This window comes from Geotrypetes seraphini, chromosome 4, assembly GCF_902459505.1.
Source record: "Geotrypetes seraphini chromosome 4, aGeoSer1.1, whole genome shotgun sequence".
In the NCBI taxonomy this organism is placed as follows: Eukaryota; Metazoa; Chordata; class Amphibia; order Gymnophiona; family Dermophiidae; genus Geotrypetes; species Geotrypetes seraphini.
Window position 1 is genome coordinate 255,735,829 of NC_047087.1, and position 19,188 is coordinate 255,755,016.

Here is a 19,188-nt window from a genome sequence, read left to right on the forward strand (position 1 = left end):
TTTATATTGAAACATGATCGTGTTGGGAGAGGTGCTCCTTGCATTGAGCCTAAACATATAAGTGGGCTTTTTACTACACAGTGTTTATAAATAATAAATTTTTGATTGAAATAAGGACAATAAGAAAATATTTTAAAAATGATCCAATGAAAAGCAGAATTGTTCGGGTAAATGCTTACCATAACAAAAAACTCCTGAATGAGTCTGCTGAGGAGCTGAAAAAAGTTAATATTTGAAAAAAATCTAAGGTATTTGTGGTTAATTGATGTACATGATCCCTGGAATATAGCCAATTTTGTTGCAATACTATAGAGTAATAGAAATGGGAAGAAGAGTGAGCTTGCAGTAGATGGAACCAGAAACAAAGTACACAGGACATAGTACATATAAGTCAGGCACACAGGTGATATGTGCAAGACAAATCCAAATGTATATCTTCTATAAATAGCAACTAAATGGTAGAGATAATGGGCTAGATTCACTAAGCCCACCGAACAAGTTCTGACCACTTAGTGACCCCTTTGCGACCTGATTTCCCTATGACCCAATTCACTAACCCCTGTCCCGATCAACCTCCGATCCGTGCATGCAAATGAGAGGGAATGGCATTCAAATGTAGGCAGGCAGTGATTCACACACATCTTTCCGGTAATGTGGTCTCCAGAATATTGTGTTCAATTCTGGAGACCACATTACCGGAAAGATGTGCTGAGAATAGAGTCAGTTCAGCGGATGGCCACCAGGATGGTCTCGGGGCTCAAGGATCTCCCGTATGAAGTAAGGCTGAATAAATTGCAGCTGTACTCACTTGAGGAACGAAGAGAGAGAGGGGGCATGATTGAGACATTTAAATATATCACGGGCCGTATCGAGGTGGAAGAGGATATCTTCCGTCTTATAGGACCTTCGTCCACCAGAGAGCATCCGCTGAAAATTAGGGGAGGAAAATTTCATGGTGACTTCAGAAAGTATTTCTTCACCGAGAGGGTGGTCGATCATTGGAACAAACTCCCACTGCAGGTGATTGAGGCCAACAGTGTGGCAGATTTTAAAAATAAATGGTTTATTCACGTGGGATCTCTAATGATGTAAAGGCAGGGAGTGGTGAACAAATTCAAGGCGAAGGGTCACTAGAGTGGACAGACTTGATGGGTTTTGGCCCTTTTCTGCTGTCATTTTTCTATGTTTCTATGTTACTTTCCGACTGCCCTGCCATCTACCAATCAGCTTTCCATTTACATCTTTTTTTGCCTCTTTCCTAGCCTGTCCTCTCTAGGGTCAACACCATTCAGATTTCTTTCATTGCTAGTTCTTTCTTCCTCCACTCCCCTAGCCTTATTTCCTTCTCTCTGCTCCTCTGTTTCCCTCTCTCCCTTCCTGCTCCTCTGTTTTCACCCTCTCTCTCCCAGCAAGACTTTCAACAAGCAATATCAAGCTTTATTTACAGACCACTCAATTGTCTATCTGTTATTTTGTGACCGAGTATATTCAGAGTTTGTGTTTATGAAAAATGTTGCAAGGCTACCGTAGTGGTTCATGTGGAAGGAGCCTAGTTGATACATACTGTATAAGGTTTGAAGTTGCTACAGGGGTCCTGCAAGGTTCTTGTTTGTCTCCTGTATTGTTTAATATTTTTCTGTTACTACTGTGTTGATTGCTAAATTGTTTAAGTGTATAATTTAGAGTCTATGCTGATTTTCAATTCTTGGTTTATATTGATAAGTCATTAGAGGACACCTTTGGGTTAGTTAGGCTTTCTTTAACATCAGTTTATTATTGAATGAGAGCTAACAGATTACAACGCAACATTGCTAAGACCAGGATTTTGTTTCTTTCTGGGTCACTAGGAGATGAGGTTCCTGTTTCTTTCAAAGTGGAGAATGAAGATATCCTGGTTATAAAAAAAAGTACATAGTTTAGAAGTGATTCTTGATTCCTCTCTCACTTTGAAATTTCAAGTGCAGAAAATTGTAAGAGATGTTTTCTGCAAGTTGCATATTCCACAACAGCGGTTCCTAACTCTGTCCTGGAGGACCACTAGACCAGTCAGGTTTTTGGGATAGCCCTAATGAATATGCATGGGGCAGATTTGCATGCCTGACACCTCTATTATATGCAAATCTCTCATGCATATTCATTAGGGCTATCCCAAAAACCCGACTGGCCTAGTGGTCCTCCAGGACAGGGTTGGGAACCAGTATTCCATGACACCTAAAAGAGCCACTGAATTAGGATCATTTTTGGTTAATCATTCAGAGTATTAACCCAGCCAGCTGATTAACCGTTTCCCCTTAACTGTATCCATGACATCTTGATTATCTGTCTTGCCTGTTTAGATTGTAAGCTCTTTCAAGCAGGGACTATTTTCTTACTCTTTGTGATTCTGTACAGCGCAGCGTGCGTCTGGTAGTGCTATAGAAATAATTAATAGTAGTATAATATCCTGTTTTGATTATTGTAATGTTCTTTTGATAGGGTTGCCAAAAAATTATTAGGTGCCCTACAAGTGGCACAAAATGCAGTGGTGAGAGTGCTAATATGAAATTCTTGATTTACGCACATTTCTCCTGTTTTGAAACAGCTCTGTTGGCTACCTATAACTTTCAGGATTAAATACAAGAAAATATCCTTGGTTTACAAAATTTTTAACAATGAGATTTCCCCCATCATTGCAGCTGGTTTCCACATATATCAGCCAGTTAGAAATTAGAGATCAGGGCAAAAAGTTCTTTTAGAAGTTCCCTCAAGTGCCACATTTAGAAGAACATTGTTCAGATGTGTGCGGTGAGCATCTTAGAAAATGGCTACAACATGATTATTCAATAAAAATGTGTAACTAAAAGAAATAAAAGAAGAATATTGTTCCTCAATTTTTAGAATAACAGGACAAAAACTTTGGAATGCCTTACCCTTGAAACTGAGAGAGATTCTAATTTATTAAAAAAAGAAGAACTTATGAGAGTGTGAATTGAGTTCAGAGATAAGATCCATATCTGGTTTGGTTAAGAAGTGAGCTGGATAATTTTGAGCAAGATGATCTTGGAAGAGTGAAGGTTAAAGGATTATGTGTGATATTTGTTTAATGATGTACATGTACTCTGCTGAGAATTGTTGAGATCATGTGGAATAGAAATGATTTTAAATAAATAACCGGATCCTCAAGTTAAAGGGGGATGGGTTTAGAGCCCCTGGAATGGATGAGGTAGTCTTGATCATCACTATAGGGTGATAAATAATGTAGATTCAAAGGCCTATGATTGTAGGGGGCCCTTGTGCACATGCCCTGGCTGAGGACTGTCATCACAGTGACCAGACTAGGCACATTTAACCCTTAAATGCACATAAGGGCAGGTGCGTAGTTACACATTGCCCTGCCTGGGCCAAAATCTATTCTTGGCTCTGATTGAGCTGGTGGCTCAAAAGTGCAAGTGGAAATATTGGAGTAAAAATAAAAAAAAGATTACTTTCCCTATATACTTGACATTATTTAATACCTAATTGCTTGGAAAATTGCTGAGAGGGAAGCTTAAGCATGAGATGCTCCCTCTGGGGTAAGACTAGAAAAAGGGAAGCAGGAAATGTAGGCGGTTTCTTTTGTGAAAGGATGGAGTGGGAAAATATCTGGCACAAACCAGTTGGAGAAATTTCAACAGCCAAACATGAGTTCATAGGTTATTACTAAACAATACCATATGTCCCAGCAGAACTTGGTGACTGTAGCCTTCTCCTGCACTTCACTTCATAACTGCCGAGTAAAAATAGATTGTGAACAATTAATGACGTCTGACAAGAGAAAAAGAAAGATAATTGGAATCCCATTCTTCGCTTCACAGCAAATAAAGATCTCAAAGATGATTTCAAATGGTGAACTAAGGAAACACAACCTGCAAATTTGCTAGCAGACAGGCAAAGGGCTATGGGTTTGTTTGGGTTTTTTTTTTTTTCATCAAATGACTTTTCTACCATTAGCACATTTGAAAATCATGATGATGGATGAGAGTAATTTTGGGGTAAAGAGAGGCCCCTGCTTAACACTGCTTTTCAGTGCCTAAGCTTCATGTGGATTTAGAGCTGAAAATTGGGAAATCATTTTTTAAACAAAATTTTCAGAAACATATACAATAAGAATACTAAAGGCTCCTTTTATCAAACCGCGCTAGCGGTTTAACGCGCGTAATAGTGCACGCTAAACTGCTGGCTGCGCTAGCCGCTACTGCCTCCTCTTGAGCAGGTGGTAGTTTTTGGCCAGCGCAGGGGTTACCACATGATGAAAAGTCACGCACGCTAACTCCGCTAGCGCAGCTTGATAAAAGGAGCCCTAAGAAAATGATATTAAAAAAGAAATAAAAAGGAAGACATTAAATTAAGGACAAAACAAGCATGAAGTCCACATCAAGAAAAAAATCAGCAAAACTAGCAAAGGGTGAGTAGCAACAAGGATACTAAATCACTCTGAATGATCTATGGAGCATTATAAGTTTCACCTTTACCATTTTGCTAACAAGAGTAGTAAGTTACTAGCGAAATTGGTTCAGCATCAGCGGGGTAGAACCTGTGTTGCAATTTTAATGGCAATGGGATCTGAGGTGGTGCATGCTGATCGGGACATCAACCAGGTCCTTCAGGAATTTTTTACACAGCTGTACTCGGGCCCTTCTGAACCTTTGCTGGATGGGGAGTTATATCTCTCTCGTCGGGACCTCCCGACTCTTTTGGATTCCTCTAGGGAGAAGTTGGAGGCCCCATTCACGCCTGAGAATGGGTGATCCATTCTAGTGCCTTGGGGAAGTCTTCCGGGCCTAATGGCATGCGGAGTGAGTTTTATAAGACCCTGTAGGTGGAAATTGTGCCCTTGTTGGCATCAGTGTTTAAGTTTTTAAGTTTTTTAAGTTTTATTAGGATTTTATATACCGCCTATCAAGGTTATCTAAGCGGTTTTACAATCAGGTACTCAAGCATTTTCCCTATCTGTCCCGGTGGGCTCACAACCTATCTAACGTACCTGGGGCTATGGAGGATTAAGTGACTTGCCCAGGATCACAAGGAACAGCGTGGGGTTTGAACCCACAACCCCAGGGTGCTGAGGCTGTAGCTTCAACCACTGCGCCACACACTCCTCCTCAATATTGCTCAAATCATTGTCTTCTTGAAGCCGGGGAAAGATCCGACCCAGCCTGCATCGTATAGACCTATTTCTTTGTTGAACTTTGAGGCTAAGCTTTTTGCGAAAATTTTGGCCAATCCTTTGGCTCTGGCACTCCCTAGCCTAATATCGAATCAGCAAGGTTGGTTTTGTGAAAGGTCGAGCAATTGCAAAGAATATGCAGTGCATTTTGGCAGCTTTGGAATGGGCAGTACAGGATCAGCTTTCCTGGTGATCAGCTTTGATGCGGAAAAGGCCTGACCAGGTGGACTGGGGCTTTTTATTTGCAGTCTTGCGAGCTTATGGCCTGGGACCTTGGTTTATTCGAGCTGTGCAGACTCTTTATACTGGCCCCCTGGTGCGGGTGTGGGCCAATGATGTTCTCTCGGACTCATTCATGATTTGCAGGGCCACTCGCCAAGGTTGCCCCCTTTCGCCTTTGTTATTTGTCCTGACTTTGGACCCTCTCATCCGGGACATTCAGGCCAGCCCGGAGATCATGGGGAAGGTGGTGGGGGCTCATCATTTTAAAGTGGCAGCTTTTGCAGATGACCTACTGGTGTATTTGAGTGATCCTCGGGTCTCCTTTTAGAGAGTTTCAGGGAATATGGGGATTTCTCGGGTTTCTGTTTGAACTATCAAAAATTGGACTCTTTGCGGTCGGGGTGGGGACCCAGATTTCCTTTACATTGGACTGATCGTTCTTTTCGCTACCTACCTTGGCATTCAGTTGACTATGGACGTTAAAGCTTTGTTTCGTTTGAATGTAGATCATTTACTCCATGAGACCAGAGTGCTCCTGCACCGCTGGATGAATCTCCCTCTTTCATTGATGAGTCGCGTTCATCTATTTCAGCCGATCGTCTTTCCTAAGTGGTTATATTTGTTGCAAATGCTTCCTCCGTTTCTTCTGAAAAAGGATCTGGTGTGTCTCCAGCGATTGATCTTATCCTTTTGTTGGAGGGGCAAGAAAGGCAAGATGAATAGTACCTTTCTTCAGGGATCCTAGGCTACGGGAGGTTTGGAGCTTCCGTCAGTTCACCTCTATAATTTGGCCTGCTTGCTTCGCCATTTATGAGATTGGTTTTTTGCTGGTTCTCAATATACTAACATAGCGTTGGAGGCAGATTATTTCTTCCCTTGGGCTCTGTCTTATCTTTTGCATTGGGGTGGGAAGGCGCAGTTGGGCCCTAGGGTCCATAGCTGTTTGGTTAAACCACTTCCTAAGGCTTGGCGGTGTCTTTCGCACTTTTGGGGTCACTCGTCTTCTAGCTCGGCTCTGTTGCCCATCGTGGGTAATGTGGCCTTTAGTCCTGGCCAAGACAATGTTGTTTTTAAATGATGGGCGAGGAAGGGACTCTGTACTTTGGGGCATTTCCTTCTGGCAGATGGTGATCTTGCTCCTTTCCTGGCTCTCCAGGTGTCCTGGTCCCTGAGTGTTACGGATCATTTCGCTTATCGACAACTTGCCCATTATGTAGCTTCTTTGTCTAAAGAGTCCTTGACTCAGACCTTTCTTATCACTTTACAGGACTTCTTTTTTGATACTCAGTGGGACTGGCTCTCAGTTTCCCAATACCATTGCCAGCTGGTGGCTCTGCAGCCAATGAGAGAATATTCCCAGCTCCTATCTTTATGGGCTCGGGATTTGGGCTGCCGCCCTCGTGCAGCAAATCCCCAGGGTGGAGCAGAGCACTGAGCTCCAGGAATGTCAATTTCAAGTCCTTCATAGGGGTTATATCTCCTAGAAACAGGCTTTTCATTTTGGATGTGCCCCTTACCCCTACTTGTCTGAAATGTTACAGGGTGGATAACTCCTTGGAACATGGTCTTTGGCTGAGTGCCGCTATTGCTAATTTCTGGCTGGAGGTCCGTTGCTATTTGCAGACCCTGGTGGGCTATATTCTCCCTTCGCAGGTTGAAGGGATTGTTTTTTTGGCTCAGGGACACCTGAGAGGGCTCTCTGTGAGCGATAGTCTACTTCTCCGCAAGGGCTATATTGTGGGAAAGAAGTGCATACTAAATCATTGACTTCAGGACTCCTCACCCACCATCTGGTACTGGCACAATAAATTTCATCTTTTTATGGTATGGGAATCTATGTCAGCTCAGTTTTTCTATCATGGGGGTAAGCTGTTCTTGTCCGTTTGGGCTTCTTATTTAGATACTTTACCCCCTCTAATTAAAAGCCAAGTTGTCAATAGATTAAGGAAGCCAGTGGTACCTCTATTGCCAGTGGGTTGAGGGTGGGTGGGGATGGAATGGAAGGTGTTGTTGGGGGGGGGGGCGCCAGCAGGAAGGGAGTGTGTGTGTGTGGGGGGGGGGGGGGTTCATCGTGGTGGGGTATAGCTGAGTCCGGGTTATAAGAATCCAAGCCTGGACTCTACTTGTATTGTTAGTTTTCTTTGTTAACTGTTTGGCTTTGTGGTACATTGAAAATTGCTGTGTCTGCTATTTTGCATGTATCTTGCCATTTGAATAAACAGTTGGTTAAAAAGAAGGATACTAAATCACCCTAATTACTAATAAACTAGTTAGTTACACAGGCTATTTTCATGAACGCCCTTTAACTAACTTCATCAAGCAAAATATTCCTCTAAGGTATAGAACAGGGGTTGGCAACCTTTTTAAAGCACAGAGCCATTTTATCCTAAATGTTTGACCCCAGATTACAAAGAGCTGCAATAGGTGGAGAAGGTGGTTTGAGATATTCCAGGTCTCTCACTCTCATCCCTTCCCAAGGTCTAGCTTCTCTCCCCTCTTTCTCTACTCTAACCCCTTGCATGTCTCTGCACCTCTCAACCCTCCTTCTCTCTCCCCCTCCCCCTAACCCATAGCCAAGGTTCTCTCCCCTCTCTATGCACCTATCCTTTGATCTCCCTCCCAACCCATGATTCCCCCTCCTCCCAAGGGCATACCTAAGTACCAGGTCCAGCAAGGGGATCTTCAGGCCAGGAGCATGCCAGCTCAACCCTACAATCCCCCACCCCCCTCCACTGACATGTATAGGTAGGGACCCCCTAGGCCTACCAAGAAACCTGATGGTCCAGCTTGAGTCTTTGTGACAGAAGTGCGGCCCTCTTGTGGCTGCCTTTTAAAATGGCTGCCACAACCTTTCGCGGGTGCTTAACAAGTTTATCTAAAAGAAAGAGATTAGCTTAGTTTTCCAATTTATTTCACCAAGCTTGGTTTAATATTAGTTTATTTCAGTGGTTTCTCACTTTATATACACTAGAGCACAGTTCTTCAACCGCCGGTCCGCGGACTGGTGCCGGTCCGCAGAAAATTCCTGCCAGTCCGCAAAGGACCGGTGAGATCAACTTCTTCAATTTCCTGCCGGTCCGCGCAGGACCGGCAAGATCGAGGAGCTGTCCTTCGCGCAGGGCCGGAGAGATAATAGGGAGCCTCACACTGTGCTTTCTCCCCTCCTAGCGGCTCTCCCTACAAACGCAGCGATTGAAGGAGGAAGCCTTGGAGCTTTTGCTGAATCGGGCCGCCTCTGATGATGCAACTTCCGCTTTCCTCAGAGGCGGTGCGACCCAACAAATTACCCGAGGCTGCCTTACTGAATCGCAGCGCTGGCAAGTAAGGAGAGTTGCTGGGAGGGGAGAAAGGTGCTGGGCATGGTGAAAAAAAAAAAAAAGGGACAGCTGCTACTGGACCTGGAGAGGGAGAAGGAGAGATGCTGCTGGGAGGGGGGAGGGAAAGGAGTCTGAGAAGCTGCTGGGCATGGTGAAAAAAAAAAAAAGGGACAGCTGCTACTGGACCTGGAGAGGGAGAAGGAGAGATGCTACTGGGAGGGGGGAGGGGAAGGAGTCTGGGAAGCTGCTGGGTAAGGGGGAAAAAGGAACAGCTGCTACTGGAGAGGGAGAAGGAGAGATGTTGCTGGGAGGGGAGGAGGGAAAGGAGTCTGGGAAGCTACTGGGCAAGGGAAAAAAAGGGACAGCTGCTACTGGAGAGGGAGAAGGAGAGATGCTGCTGGGAGGGGAGGAGGGAAAGGAGTTTGGGAAGCTGCTGGGCAAAGGAAAAAAAGGGACAGCTGCTACTGGACCTGGAGGGAAGCTTGAGGGCAAGGGAAAAAAAAGGGATAGCTGCTACTGGAGAGGGAGAAGGAGAGATGCTACTGGGAGGGGAGGAAGAGAAGAGAGTTACTGCTGGACAGGAGGAGGAGGGAAGGGAGAATGAAAAAAGGAAGGAAACAGCTGGCAGAGAGATTAGAGGAGGGGAAGGGGAGACACAGGCATGAGAAAGTAGAGAGATTGATGATAGGAAGGGGTCAGCAGAAAAATAAGCAGAGAGGGACAATGATGATAGATCTGGTGTAGGAGAGATTAAAATGAAGAGAGCAGTGAAGCTGGAATGAATCATGTAAAAAGGAGATAGGGGGTACAAGCTGGATGGAAAGGGGAGAGGGGCATAGAAAGAAGACAGATACCATATGGAAGGGGGAGAGGACAGACAGTGGATGGAAGGGGCAGATGCTGGATTGAAGAGACAGAGAGGGCAGACGCTGGAAGGAAGAGAGTGAAAAGAAGATTGAAAGCAGAAACCAGAGACGACAAAAGGTAGAAAAAAATAATTTTATTTCTATTTTGTGATTAAAATATATCAGATTTGAAATATATATCCTGCTAGAGCTGGTGTTAGACATAACTGGGGACTGCAAAACCCAGGCAGTGCTTCTTTAGCTTCCAGCTGGCTTAGGGCACTCTCTGACCAGGGGGCAGTTGCTCTAGTTGCACTCCCCTAAAACTATTCCTGTCATGTGTGACTGCAGTATTCTGTTAGCATGATATTTCTGTGTAGCATTTTGTAATAATTTGGCTTGTTCAGTTTTCTTGATAGTAGAGGGGATATATGTGAAGGGGAGGGGAGACTGGGGTTTTGTTGATCCTTGCTCTGAATTATTTGTATTTATAAAATGACAATTGTACAGAATATTGTTTCTTTTTATACTTTAATAAAATACATTCAATATAAAATCATAACTGAGGCTTGTGTGGATGGGATCAGATGATTTGTGGGAACCGAGCTCGCGGAGATGGGGCAGAAACGGGGTTTTTTAATTTTAGTCCTAGTAGTTTGCCGGTCCACAAAATAATTCTTTTTTTTCTGCCGGTCCACGGGTGTAAAAAGGTTGAAGAACACTGCACTAGAGCAGTGGTTCCCAACCCTGTCCTGGAGGAACACCAGGCCAATTGGGTTTTCAGGCTAGCCCTAATGAATATGCATGAAGCAAATTTGCATGCCTATCACTTCCATCATATGCAAATCTCTCTCATGCATATTCATTAGGGCTAGCCTGAAAACCCGATTGGCCTGGTGTTCCTCCAGGACAGGGTTGGGAATCACTGCACTAGAGGACTTGTTTAGTCATACCATATACAGTGCATCAAGAGCAATAAAAAAAAAGTTCCTCTTGGACAGATTCCATTTTCAAGTGTGATTTACTGTTAAATGATTCCTACCTCATGCCTTGACTACTGTAATGTTGTTGATGCTGGCCATATGGCTCTAGAGCAGTGGTCACATGTGGTCCGCCAGGTGCTAGTTTGAGGCCCTCGGTATGTTTATCATAATCACAAAAGTAAAATAAAACAGTTTCTTGATCATATGTCTCTTTAGCTATAAATGACAATATTATTATTAAGACTTAACCAAAAGGAAAGATTTAAAAACTATAAAGAGTTTTACCTCACGCAAAATTGTCATTTCTTTAATAAGACATTACCTATTTTTTTTCTGAGGCCCTCCAAGTACCTAAAAATCCAAAATGTGGCCCTGCAAAGGGTTTGAGTTTGAGACCACTGCTATAGAGAAAGGAAGACAGATTGAAACATCCAGGTTTTACTTCCATTGTTTTCAGGAAGTGAGTCCAGCGAAACATTTTGCAAGCTAAGTAATTTTGAATATTTATGAATAATACTCTATGAAAATAGTTTTTTATGAATTGAGAAAAAGATGTTAAATCGTGGAGAGCAATGAAGATATTGCTGGCTATAAGTGGTTTCAATGGTACGCTCAAGATAGCGCACCACCAAGGATCTCCGATTTAAAAAAAGGTAGAGATATACGTATATTTATATAAATGATCATCCTTATATCTGATTATAGTGCTGCTGGATACAAAGTTTTTGATAAAGTTTGGCATAAATGGGGAGTCTGTTGGGCTTTGTTTTTCCACGATTTGGATTAGCCCCACGGACACAAAATAATTTTACTCATATAAGGTTAGTTGATATATCATAAGGGGGAAGGGATTGGGACTTATATGTTGCCTTTTTGAAGATTTACAACCACACTCAAAGTGATGTATTTACAGGTACTTCAAGCATATTCCCTATCTGTCCCGGTGGGCTCACAATCTATCTAATGTACCTGGGGCAGTGGAGGATTAAGTGACTTGTCCAGGGTCAGAGGGAACAGTGTGGGGCTTTAACCCACAACCTCAGGCTGCTGAGGCTGTAGCTATTAACCACTATGCCACACTCTCCTTCTCTCAATTAAACTGGTTGTAATAGGCTTAGAAAGGTCTAGTATATCAAATTAGTTCAAGTTCAAGGATAGACCAATCAATTTCTTTTACCAATGAATCTTGTCATAGAAGTATAATATATCTCATTCTTCGTTCGATAAAGGTTATTTCTTTATTAACGAGGGGGCCAACAGAAGCGGCACTCTATTATGCACAAAACACAGGATTTATAGAGTTTTGCTAGCCGCTACACTTCCTCATCAGCTCTCACTCATATTTTATCAGATAACTTATTTTAATGTTACTAAATTGTATATATAATGAATTATGTGCAAACTTATCTCTAACTCCGGTATGGCGTGCTGCCTAGCTTGTACCAGTCATTATTTTTTAAAAATCCGCCGCCGACATGCAAATTCCGGAACTTGGAGGCGAGGAGGATGGCAGTTTGAGTGCAGAGATCCTCTCCCTGGACATTCTCACTAAAGATTTTATAATTATTTAATCCCTTCAGTTTAACTAAAGTGATTTCAGATGGCTTCAAGAAAACAACTTACATTGGATACTGTATTTGCTACAGATGGGAAAAGTAAAAGACCAAAACCAAACCCTGTAACACCATCTAACACCATTCCAGCAGGGGAGAGCCGACGGAGGAGGGCTGCAGTCCAGCCATCGGACCAACGGTCAGCTCGGGGGCCCGTTCCAGTGGGGCACCCGACACTGTCTTCGCTCCTCCCCCATTCCAGCAGGGGAGAGCCGACGGAGGAGGGCTGCAGTCCGGCCATCGGACCAACGGTCGGCTCGGGGGCCCGTTCCAGCGGGGCACCCGACACTGTCTTCGCTCCTCCCCCATTCCAGCAGGGGAGAGCTGACGGAGGAGGGCTGCAGTCCGGCCATCGGACCAACAGTCGGCTCGGGGGCCCGTTCCAGCGGGGCACCCGACACTGTCTTCGCTCCTCCCCCATTCCAGCAGGGGAGAGCCGACGGAGGAGGGCTGCAGTCCGGCCATCGGACCAACGGTCAGCTCGGGGGCCCGTTCCAGCGGGGCACCCGACATTGTCTTCGCTCCTCCCCCATTCCAGCAGGGGAGAGCCGACGGAGGAGGGCTGAAGTCCGGCCATTGGTCCAACGGTCGGCTCGGGGGCCCGTTCCAGCGGGGCACCCGACACTGTCTTCGCTCCTCCCCCATGCCAGCAGGGGCGAGCCAACGGAGGAGGGCTGCAGTCCAGCCATCGGACCAACGGTCGGCTTGGGGGCCCGTTCCAGCGGGGCACCCGACATTGTCTTCGCTCCTCCCCCATGCCAGCAGGGGAGAGCCAACGGAGGAGGGCTGCAGTCCGGCCATCGGACCAACGGTCAGCTTGGGGGCCCGTTCCAGCGGGGCACCCGACACTGTCTTCGCTCCTCCCCCATTCCAGCAGGGGAGAGCCGACGGAGGAGGGCTGCAGCCCGTTCAAGCTGGACTTCAGTTTTGACTGTTTTGATTTTATTTTCAATTCTTTTTAGTTTATGATATATTTTTTAATCTCACTTATTGTTTTACCACTTATTTTGTTTTATTTTATCATTCAAATTTCATTTAAATTTCTCCAGAATTCTATTGCTTCAACGGTTCTCCCTCTGCATCTATTCTTATCTCCCCTCTTTTTTCAACCTTTCAAAGTCCTTTAGATCATTGTAATCTTATTAGAATGTTTATTTTCTTATTTTTCTCATCTATTCTCTATTTTATTTCTTCATTACTCTACTAATTGTCATTTTTCCAGGTACTTTAGGTAGATTGTGAGCCTTCGGGACAGTAAGGGAATTTCTAAGTACCTATTTTACTTATAATTTTAATGCACCCTATTGTCTATTTTTCTGTAAACTGCTTAGAATCCTAACGGAGTTTAGCGGTATATAAAAAATAAATTACATTACAAAATTACATTTTTGTTCGCATGTTTACACAATTACCGTGCCCTGAAGCCCAGAAGAACAGATTGAGACATCTGGGTTTTACATCCATTGGAAGTAAAACCCAGATGTCTCAATTCTTCCTCCTTTTTCTGGAGCCATTTGGAAACCCTATCCCTTTGCAACCCACATTGTGTTCTTGCTGTAATTTAAAAAAAAAAAAAGTCAGGACATACAGATATGTGATTGTATCAGAACATATTCTTGTGCTGGATATCATATTTATTTCCTTCCATTTCTTTTAGACTATATTATAGCTCTCAAAAATATATTTGCTTTCCTTTGTAGAAACATATATTGATGAGTCACAAGTGCTGCAGGAATCATTTAACAGTAAATCACACTTGAAAATGGAATCTGTCCAAGAGGAACTTTTTTTAAAAATTATTGCTCTTGATGCACTGTATATGGTATGACTAAACAAGTTCTCTAGTGTATATAAAGTGAGAAACCACTATTAGACTAATTGGAAACTAATATTAGACCAAGCCTGGTGAAACAAACTGGAAAACTAAGCCAATCTCTTTCTTTTGGATAAACTTGTTAAGGGTGTTCCGTTCTCTTGCCTGGAGGCCGCAGCTGTGTTGGAGAATGACCTTATAGGATGGGAAAAGAGGGACCAAACTTTGTTTAACACTGATACTCTTCAGTGATGAATGCAAGGGGAGAAAGAAATCTGGCTTTCTTTGAAAAATCTACAATTATAAGGATTGATGCATCTGTCCCGAAGACTCACAATCTAGCTAAAGTACCCGAGTAAACAATTATTAAAATGGAAAATATATAACAACATTTCAAGAATTGTGAGGGAAAAGTGCAATTCAAATAATAAAAAAGAAAAGATAAAATAAATAAAAAAAAGAATAAAATCTTCACACAGGCCGTTCATAAACATATAAAGAAAACAAAGAAGCTGCTGTGTCTTTGTGGGATTACAATGTAATGATCATGTTACCTTTTTTTAAAGTCTTTGCTTTGGCCCTTTATAGCCAAACCACTACTACTACTACTATTTATCATTTCTAAAGCGCTGAAAGGTGTACGCAACTCTGTACATTTAACATTCAATAGACGGTCCCTGCTCAGAAGGGCTTACAATCTAATTTGGACAGACAGACAGGACATCGAGGTTGGGGTGTTTCTAGCAGAGGTAACTGACGGTGAGTGAGTTAAGGGTTTTTAAAGCAGTTTCAAAAAAGTGGGCTTTTAACTTGGATTTGAATACCGCTAGAGACGGAGCATGGTTTATTAACTGACAGCCTGTTCCAGTCATACGGTGCGGCAACCACACTCTCTTGTAATCTGTATGTGCTGTGCATCTCCACATGGACACTGCAGTGTAAATACTGTCATTTAGGTGGGGAGAGTGTGGTGCAGTGGTTAAAGCCTCAGTCCCCCGAGGTTGTGGGTTCAAACCCACACTGCTCCTTGTGACCCTGGGCAAGTCACTTTATCCCCCAATTGCCCCAGGTGCATTAGATCAGGGGTGTCAAACTCAATCACATTAAGGGCCCAAAATCCAAAACACAGGCTAAGTCACGGGCCCAATCTCCACCCCAGACCCTCACCCCCATAATAGTACTAAGTATAATACAATTTTTCCATTAATTTTTCATATATACACACACACACAATATAATCTTATTAACACATAATGGTTAACCACAAAATTAAACTGCACAAAGCACATTGTATGCTTCTCAACATTCATTCCTAACAGAACACAGATAACCCCTATGCAAATACGGGATCAAAAATTAAAGTACCAATATATAAAAAAAAGAAACTCTAAGATTCAAGATTCTGCATGCAGTACAACCCCCAGAGAAAAAGAAACAAATGTATTTCTTCCTGAGCAGTGCAAAATATAGACAGCAGATTAAAATTCTCAAAATTGACACAATTCAAACACTACATTGAAAATAAAATCATTCCCCCTACCTTTGTCGTCTCCCTCCCTCCATGCTGTGCCTCCCTCCGGCAGGTGTCTTACCTTCTGGCTGTTTTATGCGACCCGCAGTCCGATGGTTCCAGTGTTATCTTGTGGCCGGCTCCTTCCTCCTCACAGCTGCAGTGTGCACTGTGCACAAAGCCGTGTGCAGCGGCAAATCGTGCGTTCTGTGCCTGAACTGGAAGCATTTTTTCTGATGTCACAACGTCAGAGGGAATGCTTCTGGATGAGGGTGCGGGACGCGCAAGGAGCTTCTGCATGCGGCTTCGTGCACACTGCGGCTGTGAGGAGGAGGGGAGCCGGCCACAAGATAACACCGGGGTCATTGGACTGCGGGCTGCATAAAATGGCATAGTGGTTAAAACTACAGACTCAGTACCCTGAAGTTGTGGGCTCAAACCCACGCAGCTCCTTGTGACCCTGGGCAAGTCATTTAATCCTCCCATTGCCTAAGGAACATTAGATATCTTGTGAGCCCACCAGGACAGACAGGGAAAATGCTTGAGTATCTGACTAATTCATGCAAATCATTCTGAACTTCCCCGTGAGAACAGTATAGAAAATTGAATAAATGAATAGACATGGGACCGCGGCGGAGGAAGCAGCGCCGAAGCAGTGCAGGGATCGCTGGCATCGCGATCTTGCTGCGGGCTGCTTCTCTACCGTAGGTGGTGCAGGGAGGCCAGGGGGATGAGCGGTCCTTCGGGGTGGGGGACGAGCAGTCCTTCGGGGTGAGGTGGGGCATCAGGCCTTAAAGGGGGACAAACAGGCAGGCCTTCAAGGGGGGGGGGAGACAGGCCTTCAAGGAGGATAGGCAGGCAGGCCTTCAGGGGGGGGGACAGGCCTTCAAGGGTGGGGACAGGCTTTCAAGGGGCGGACAGGCCTTCAAGGGGGACAGGCAGGCAGGCAGGCCTTCAAGGGGGGACAGGCCTTCAAGGGGGACCGGCAGGCAGGCCTTCAGGGAGGAGACAGGTCTTCAGGGGGGACAGGCAGGCAGGCCTTCAAGGGATGGACTGGCCTTCAAGGGGGACAGGCAGGCAGGCAGGCCTTCAAGGGAGGGACAGGCCTTCAAGGGGGGGGGACAGGCCTTCAAGGGGGGACAGGCCTTCAGGGGGGAGTCAGGCCTTCAGGGGGAGGACAGGCCTTCAAGGCGGCGGGGGACAAGCCTTCAAGCAGGACAGGCAGGCAGTCCTTCAAGGGAGGGACAGGCCTTCAAGGGAGGACAGGCCGGCAGGCCTTCAAGGGGGGACAGGTCTTCAAGGGGGACAGGCAGGCAGGCCTTCAAGGGGGGGACAGGCCTTCAAAGGGGACAGGCAGGCAGGCCTTCAAGGAGGGACAGGCTTTCAAGGGGGGGGACAGGCCTTCGGGGGGTGCAGGCCTTCAGGGGTGGGATGCAGACCTTTAAGGGGGGGGACAGGCCTTCAGGTGAGGGGGGCCCTGGTGTAGAAGTACACGGAGGGAAGGGGGGGGTTCAAAGAGACGCCTACATGCTGGACTTTGGGTGAGAAGAAATAATGGGTCTGAAAATAGAGGAGAGGGAGAGAGATGATGGACCATGGGATTTAGGGAGGGAAGGAACAGAAAGCGAGATAAATTGGACACAAGGGATGGTGTGGAGGGGGCATACAGATACTGGATAGGAGGATAGTTGGGAAAAGAAAGGGAGAGATGGTGGACCCTGGGGTGGTGGGAAAAGAGGGAGAGATGCTGGATGAAACGGTAGTTAAGAAAAGATGGATCTGTGGAGGGAGACGAAAAAAGGAAAGATGCCAGACCTCCTGGGGAGGGAAGGAAAATGGAAGGGGAGGACAGAGATGGCAGATGGATGGTTAGCATGCAGAAAGAAGGAGACCCTGGCAAGCAAGTTATCAGAAGACAACCAGAGCCTTGGACTAACAAGATTTGAAAAATAACCAGACAACAAAAGGTAGAAAAACTAATTTTATTTTCTGTTTTGTGATTACAATATGTCAGATTTGAAATGTGTATCCTGCCAGAGCTGGTGTTAGACTGCAAACGTGAGCTAGAATTTATTTTATTTACACCACAGCGTCAGTGTGATTAGGAGAAGCCAAAGGAGGGTGAAAAAGCTATAAAATAAACCCACCATGATGTTTGAAAAAAACCACCCAATTGGGCAGGAAAATCGAATTGAAAAACTAATTCAATAGGCTGAATCGAATCAAAATATATATATATATATATATATATATATATATATTTTTTTTTTTCCTGAATCGGGCAGCACTAGTTTGCGCTACTGTCTTAGACTTAGGACCTGGGATTGGGGAGAGATGGCATCCTCAGTACTTTATAATGCAAGTGAAACAAGGATTTGGTCAGACTTTTGAAGGGTCTGCAGAAGAAAAATATTGTATAGGCTGGGGAAATGAGACAGCAGGAAACGGGAACTTTTCTTCCTTCTATTTTTGTGAATGGCAAGGCTGAGGGTGTCAGAGAGTTCAGTTAAAATATGTGCTTTATAAGAAAATATAATAATGTTTTTTATAAAGTTTATAAGCATTGCTGGCCTACCCGGTGAGGTGTTCCTAGTGGTGGTGGTGGTGGTGGCAGTGTGTCAATGTGTTGAGAGGAAGAGGTGGTCTGGGAAATTCTTTCCGAGCAAATTCCGGGCCCATTTCCACACACCCCCCCCCCAGTTAGTCCACTCTACTCAACTGGTTCACACACTGAGTGTGCTGGGTTGTTGTTTTGGGATCTCTTTCAGTGGTTTGTTAGTATCTCCTTGTGGTCCAAGGAAGGAAACTTTGTTAACCTTAGCATTGACCTTCAGAATATGTTTGTAACAGCGCTGGCATTAGGCTATGTAGAGATCGAAAGAAAAAACAGACCTTTGTACATTTTTGCACTATATGGTGGGTGTATGAGGAGATTCACATTTCCTGCACAGCTAAGTCCTTGTGAAGTTAACCTGTTCTTTCTGTATTTGACATCTAGCAAGGTCTCTGTTTGGAAGGAAAGATCTAAGCTTAAAAATGAAGTGGCCAGAAGTTATGGTAAAAGCAGATAGCTTAGCTGGTTTTAAGAAAGATTTGGACAAATTCCTGGAGGAAAAGTCCATAGTCTGTTATTAAGACATGGGGAAGTGTCTGCTTGCCCTGGATCGGTAGCATGGAATGTTGCTACTCTTTGGGTTTTGACCAGGTACTAGTGACCTGGATTGGCTACATTGAGAATGGGCTACTGGGCATGATGGACCATTGGTCTGACCCAGTTAGGCTATTCTTATGTTATGTTCTCATCTGTAGGGGCCTTTGTTTTCACTTCTTATTTTAATGTATTTTTTTCTGGGAACTTATCAGTGTTTTTTATAATGGGAACAAAAATGGAAGAGAATTAATGTGTGTGGGATGAGGGGGTAACTAATTTCTTCAGCTAAATAATTCAATCCACTTCAAACAGACATAGGAGAACTCACGCACCATTCACACACCCTCCAACCAAAAACGTCAAAAGAAAAAAACTGTTCGACAACCTCCTAACACTCGATCCCCAACTCTACAACCTATTGACCTCGACCACAGACTACAAAACCTTCAAAAAAGAAATAAAAACCCTTCTATTCAAAAAACACATAAAACCGAACTAACACAATCAGAACTGTCCCAAGCATCACCTTCAACTACTCCATATGTACTT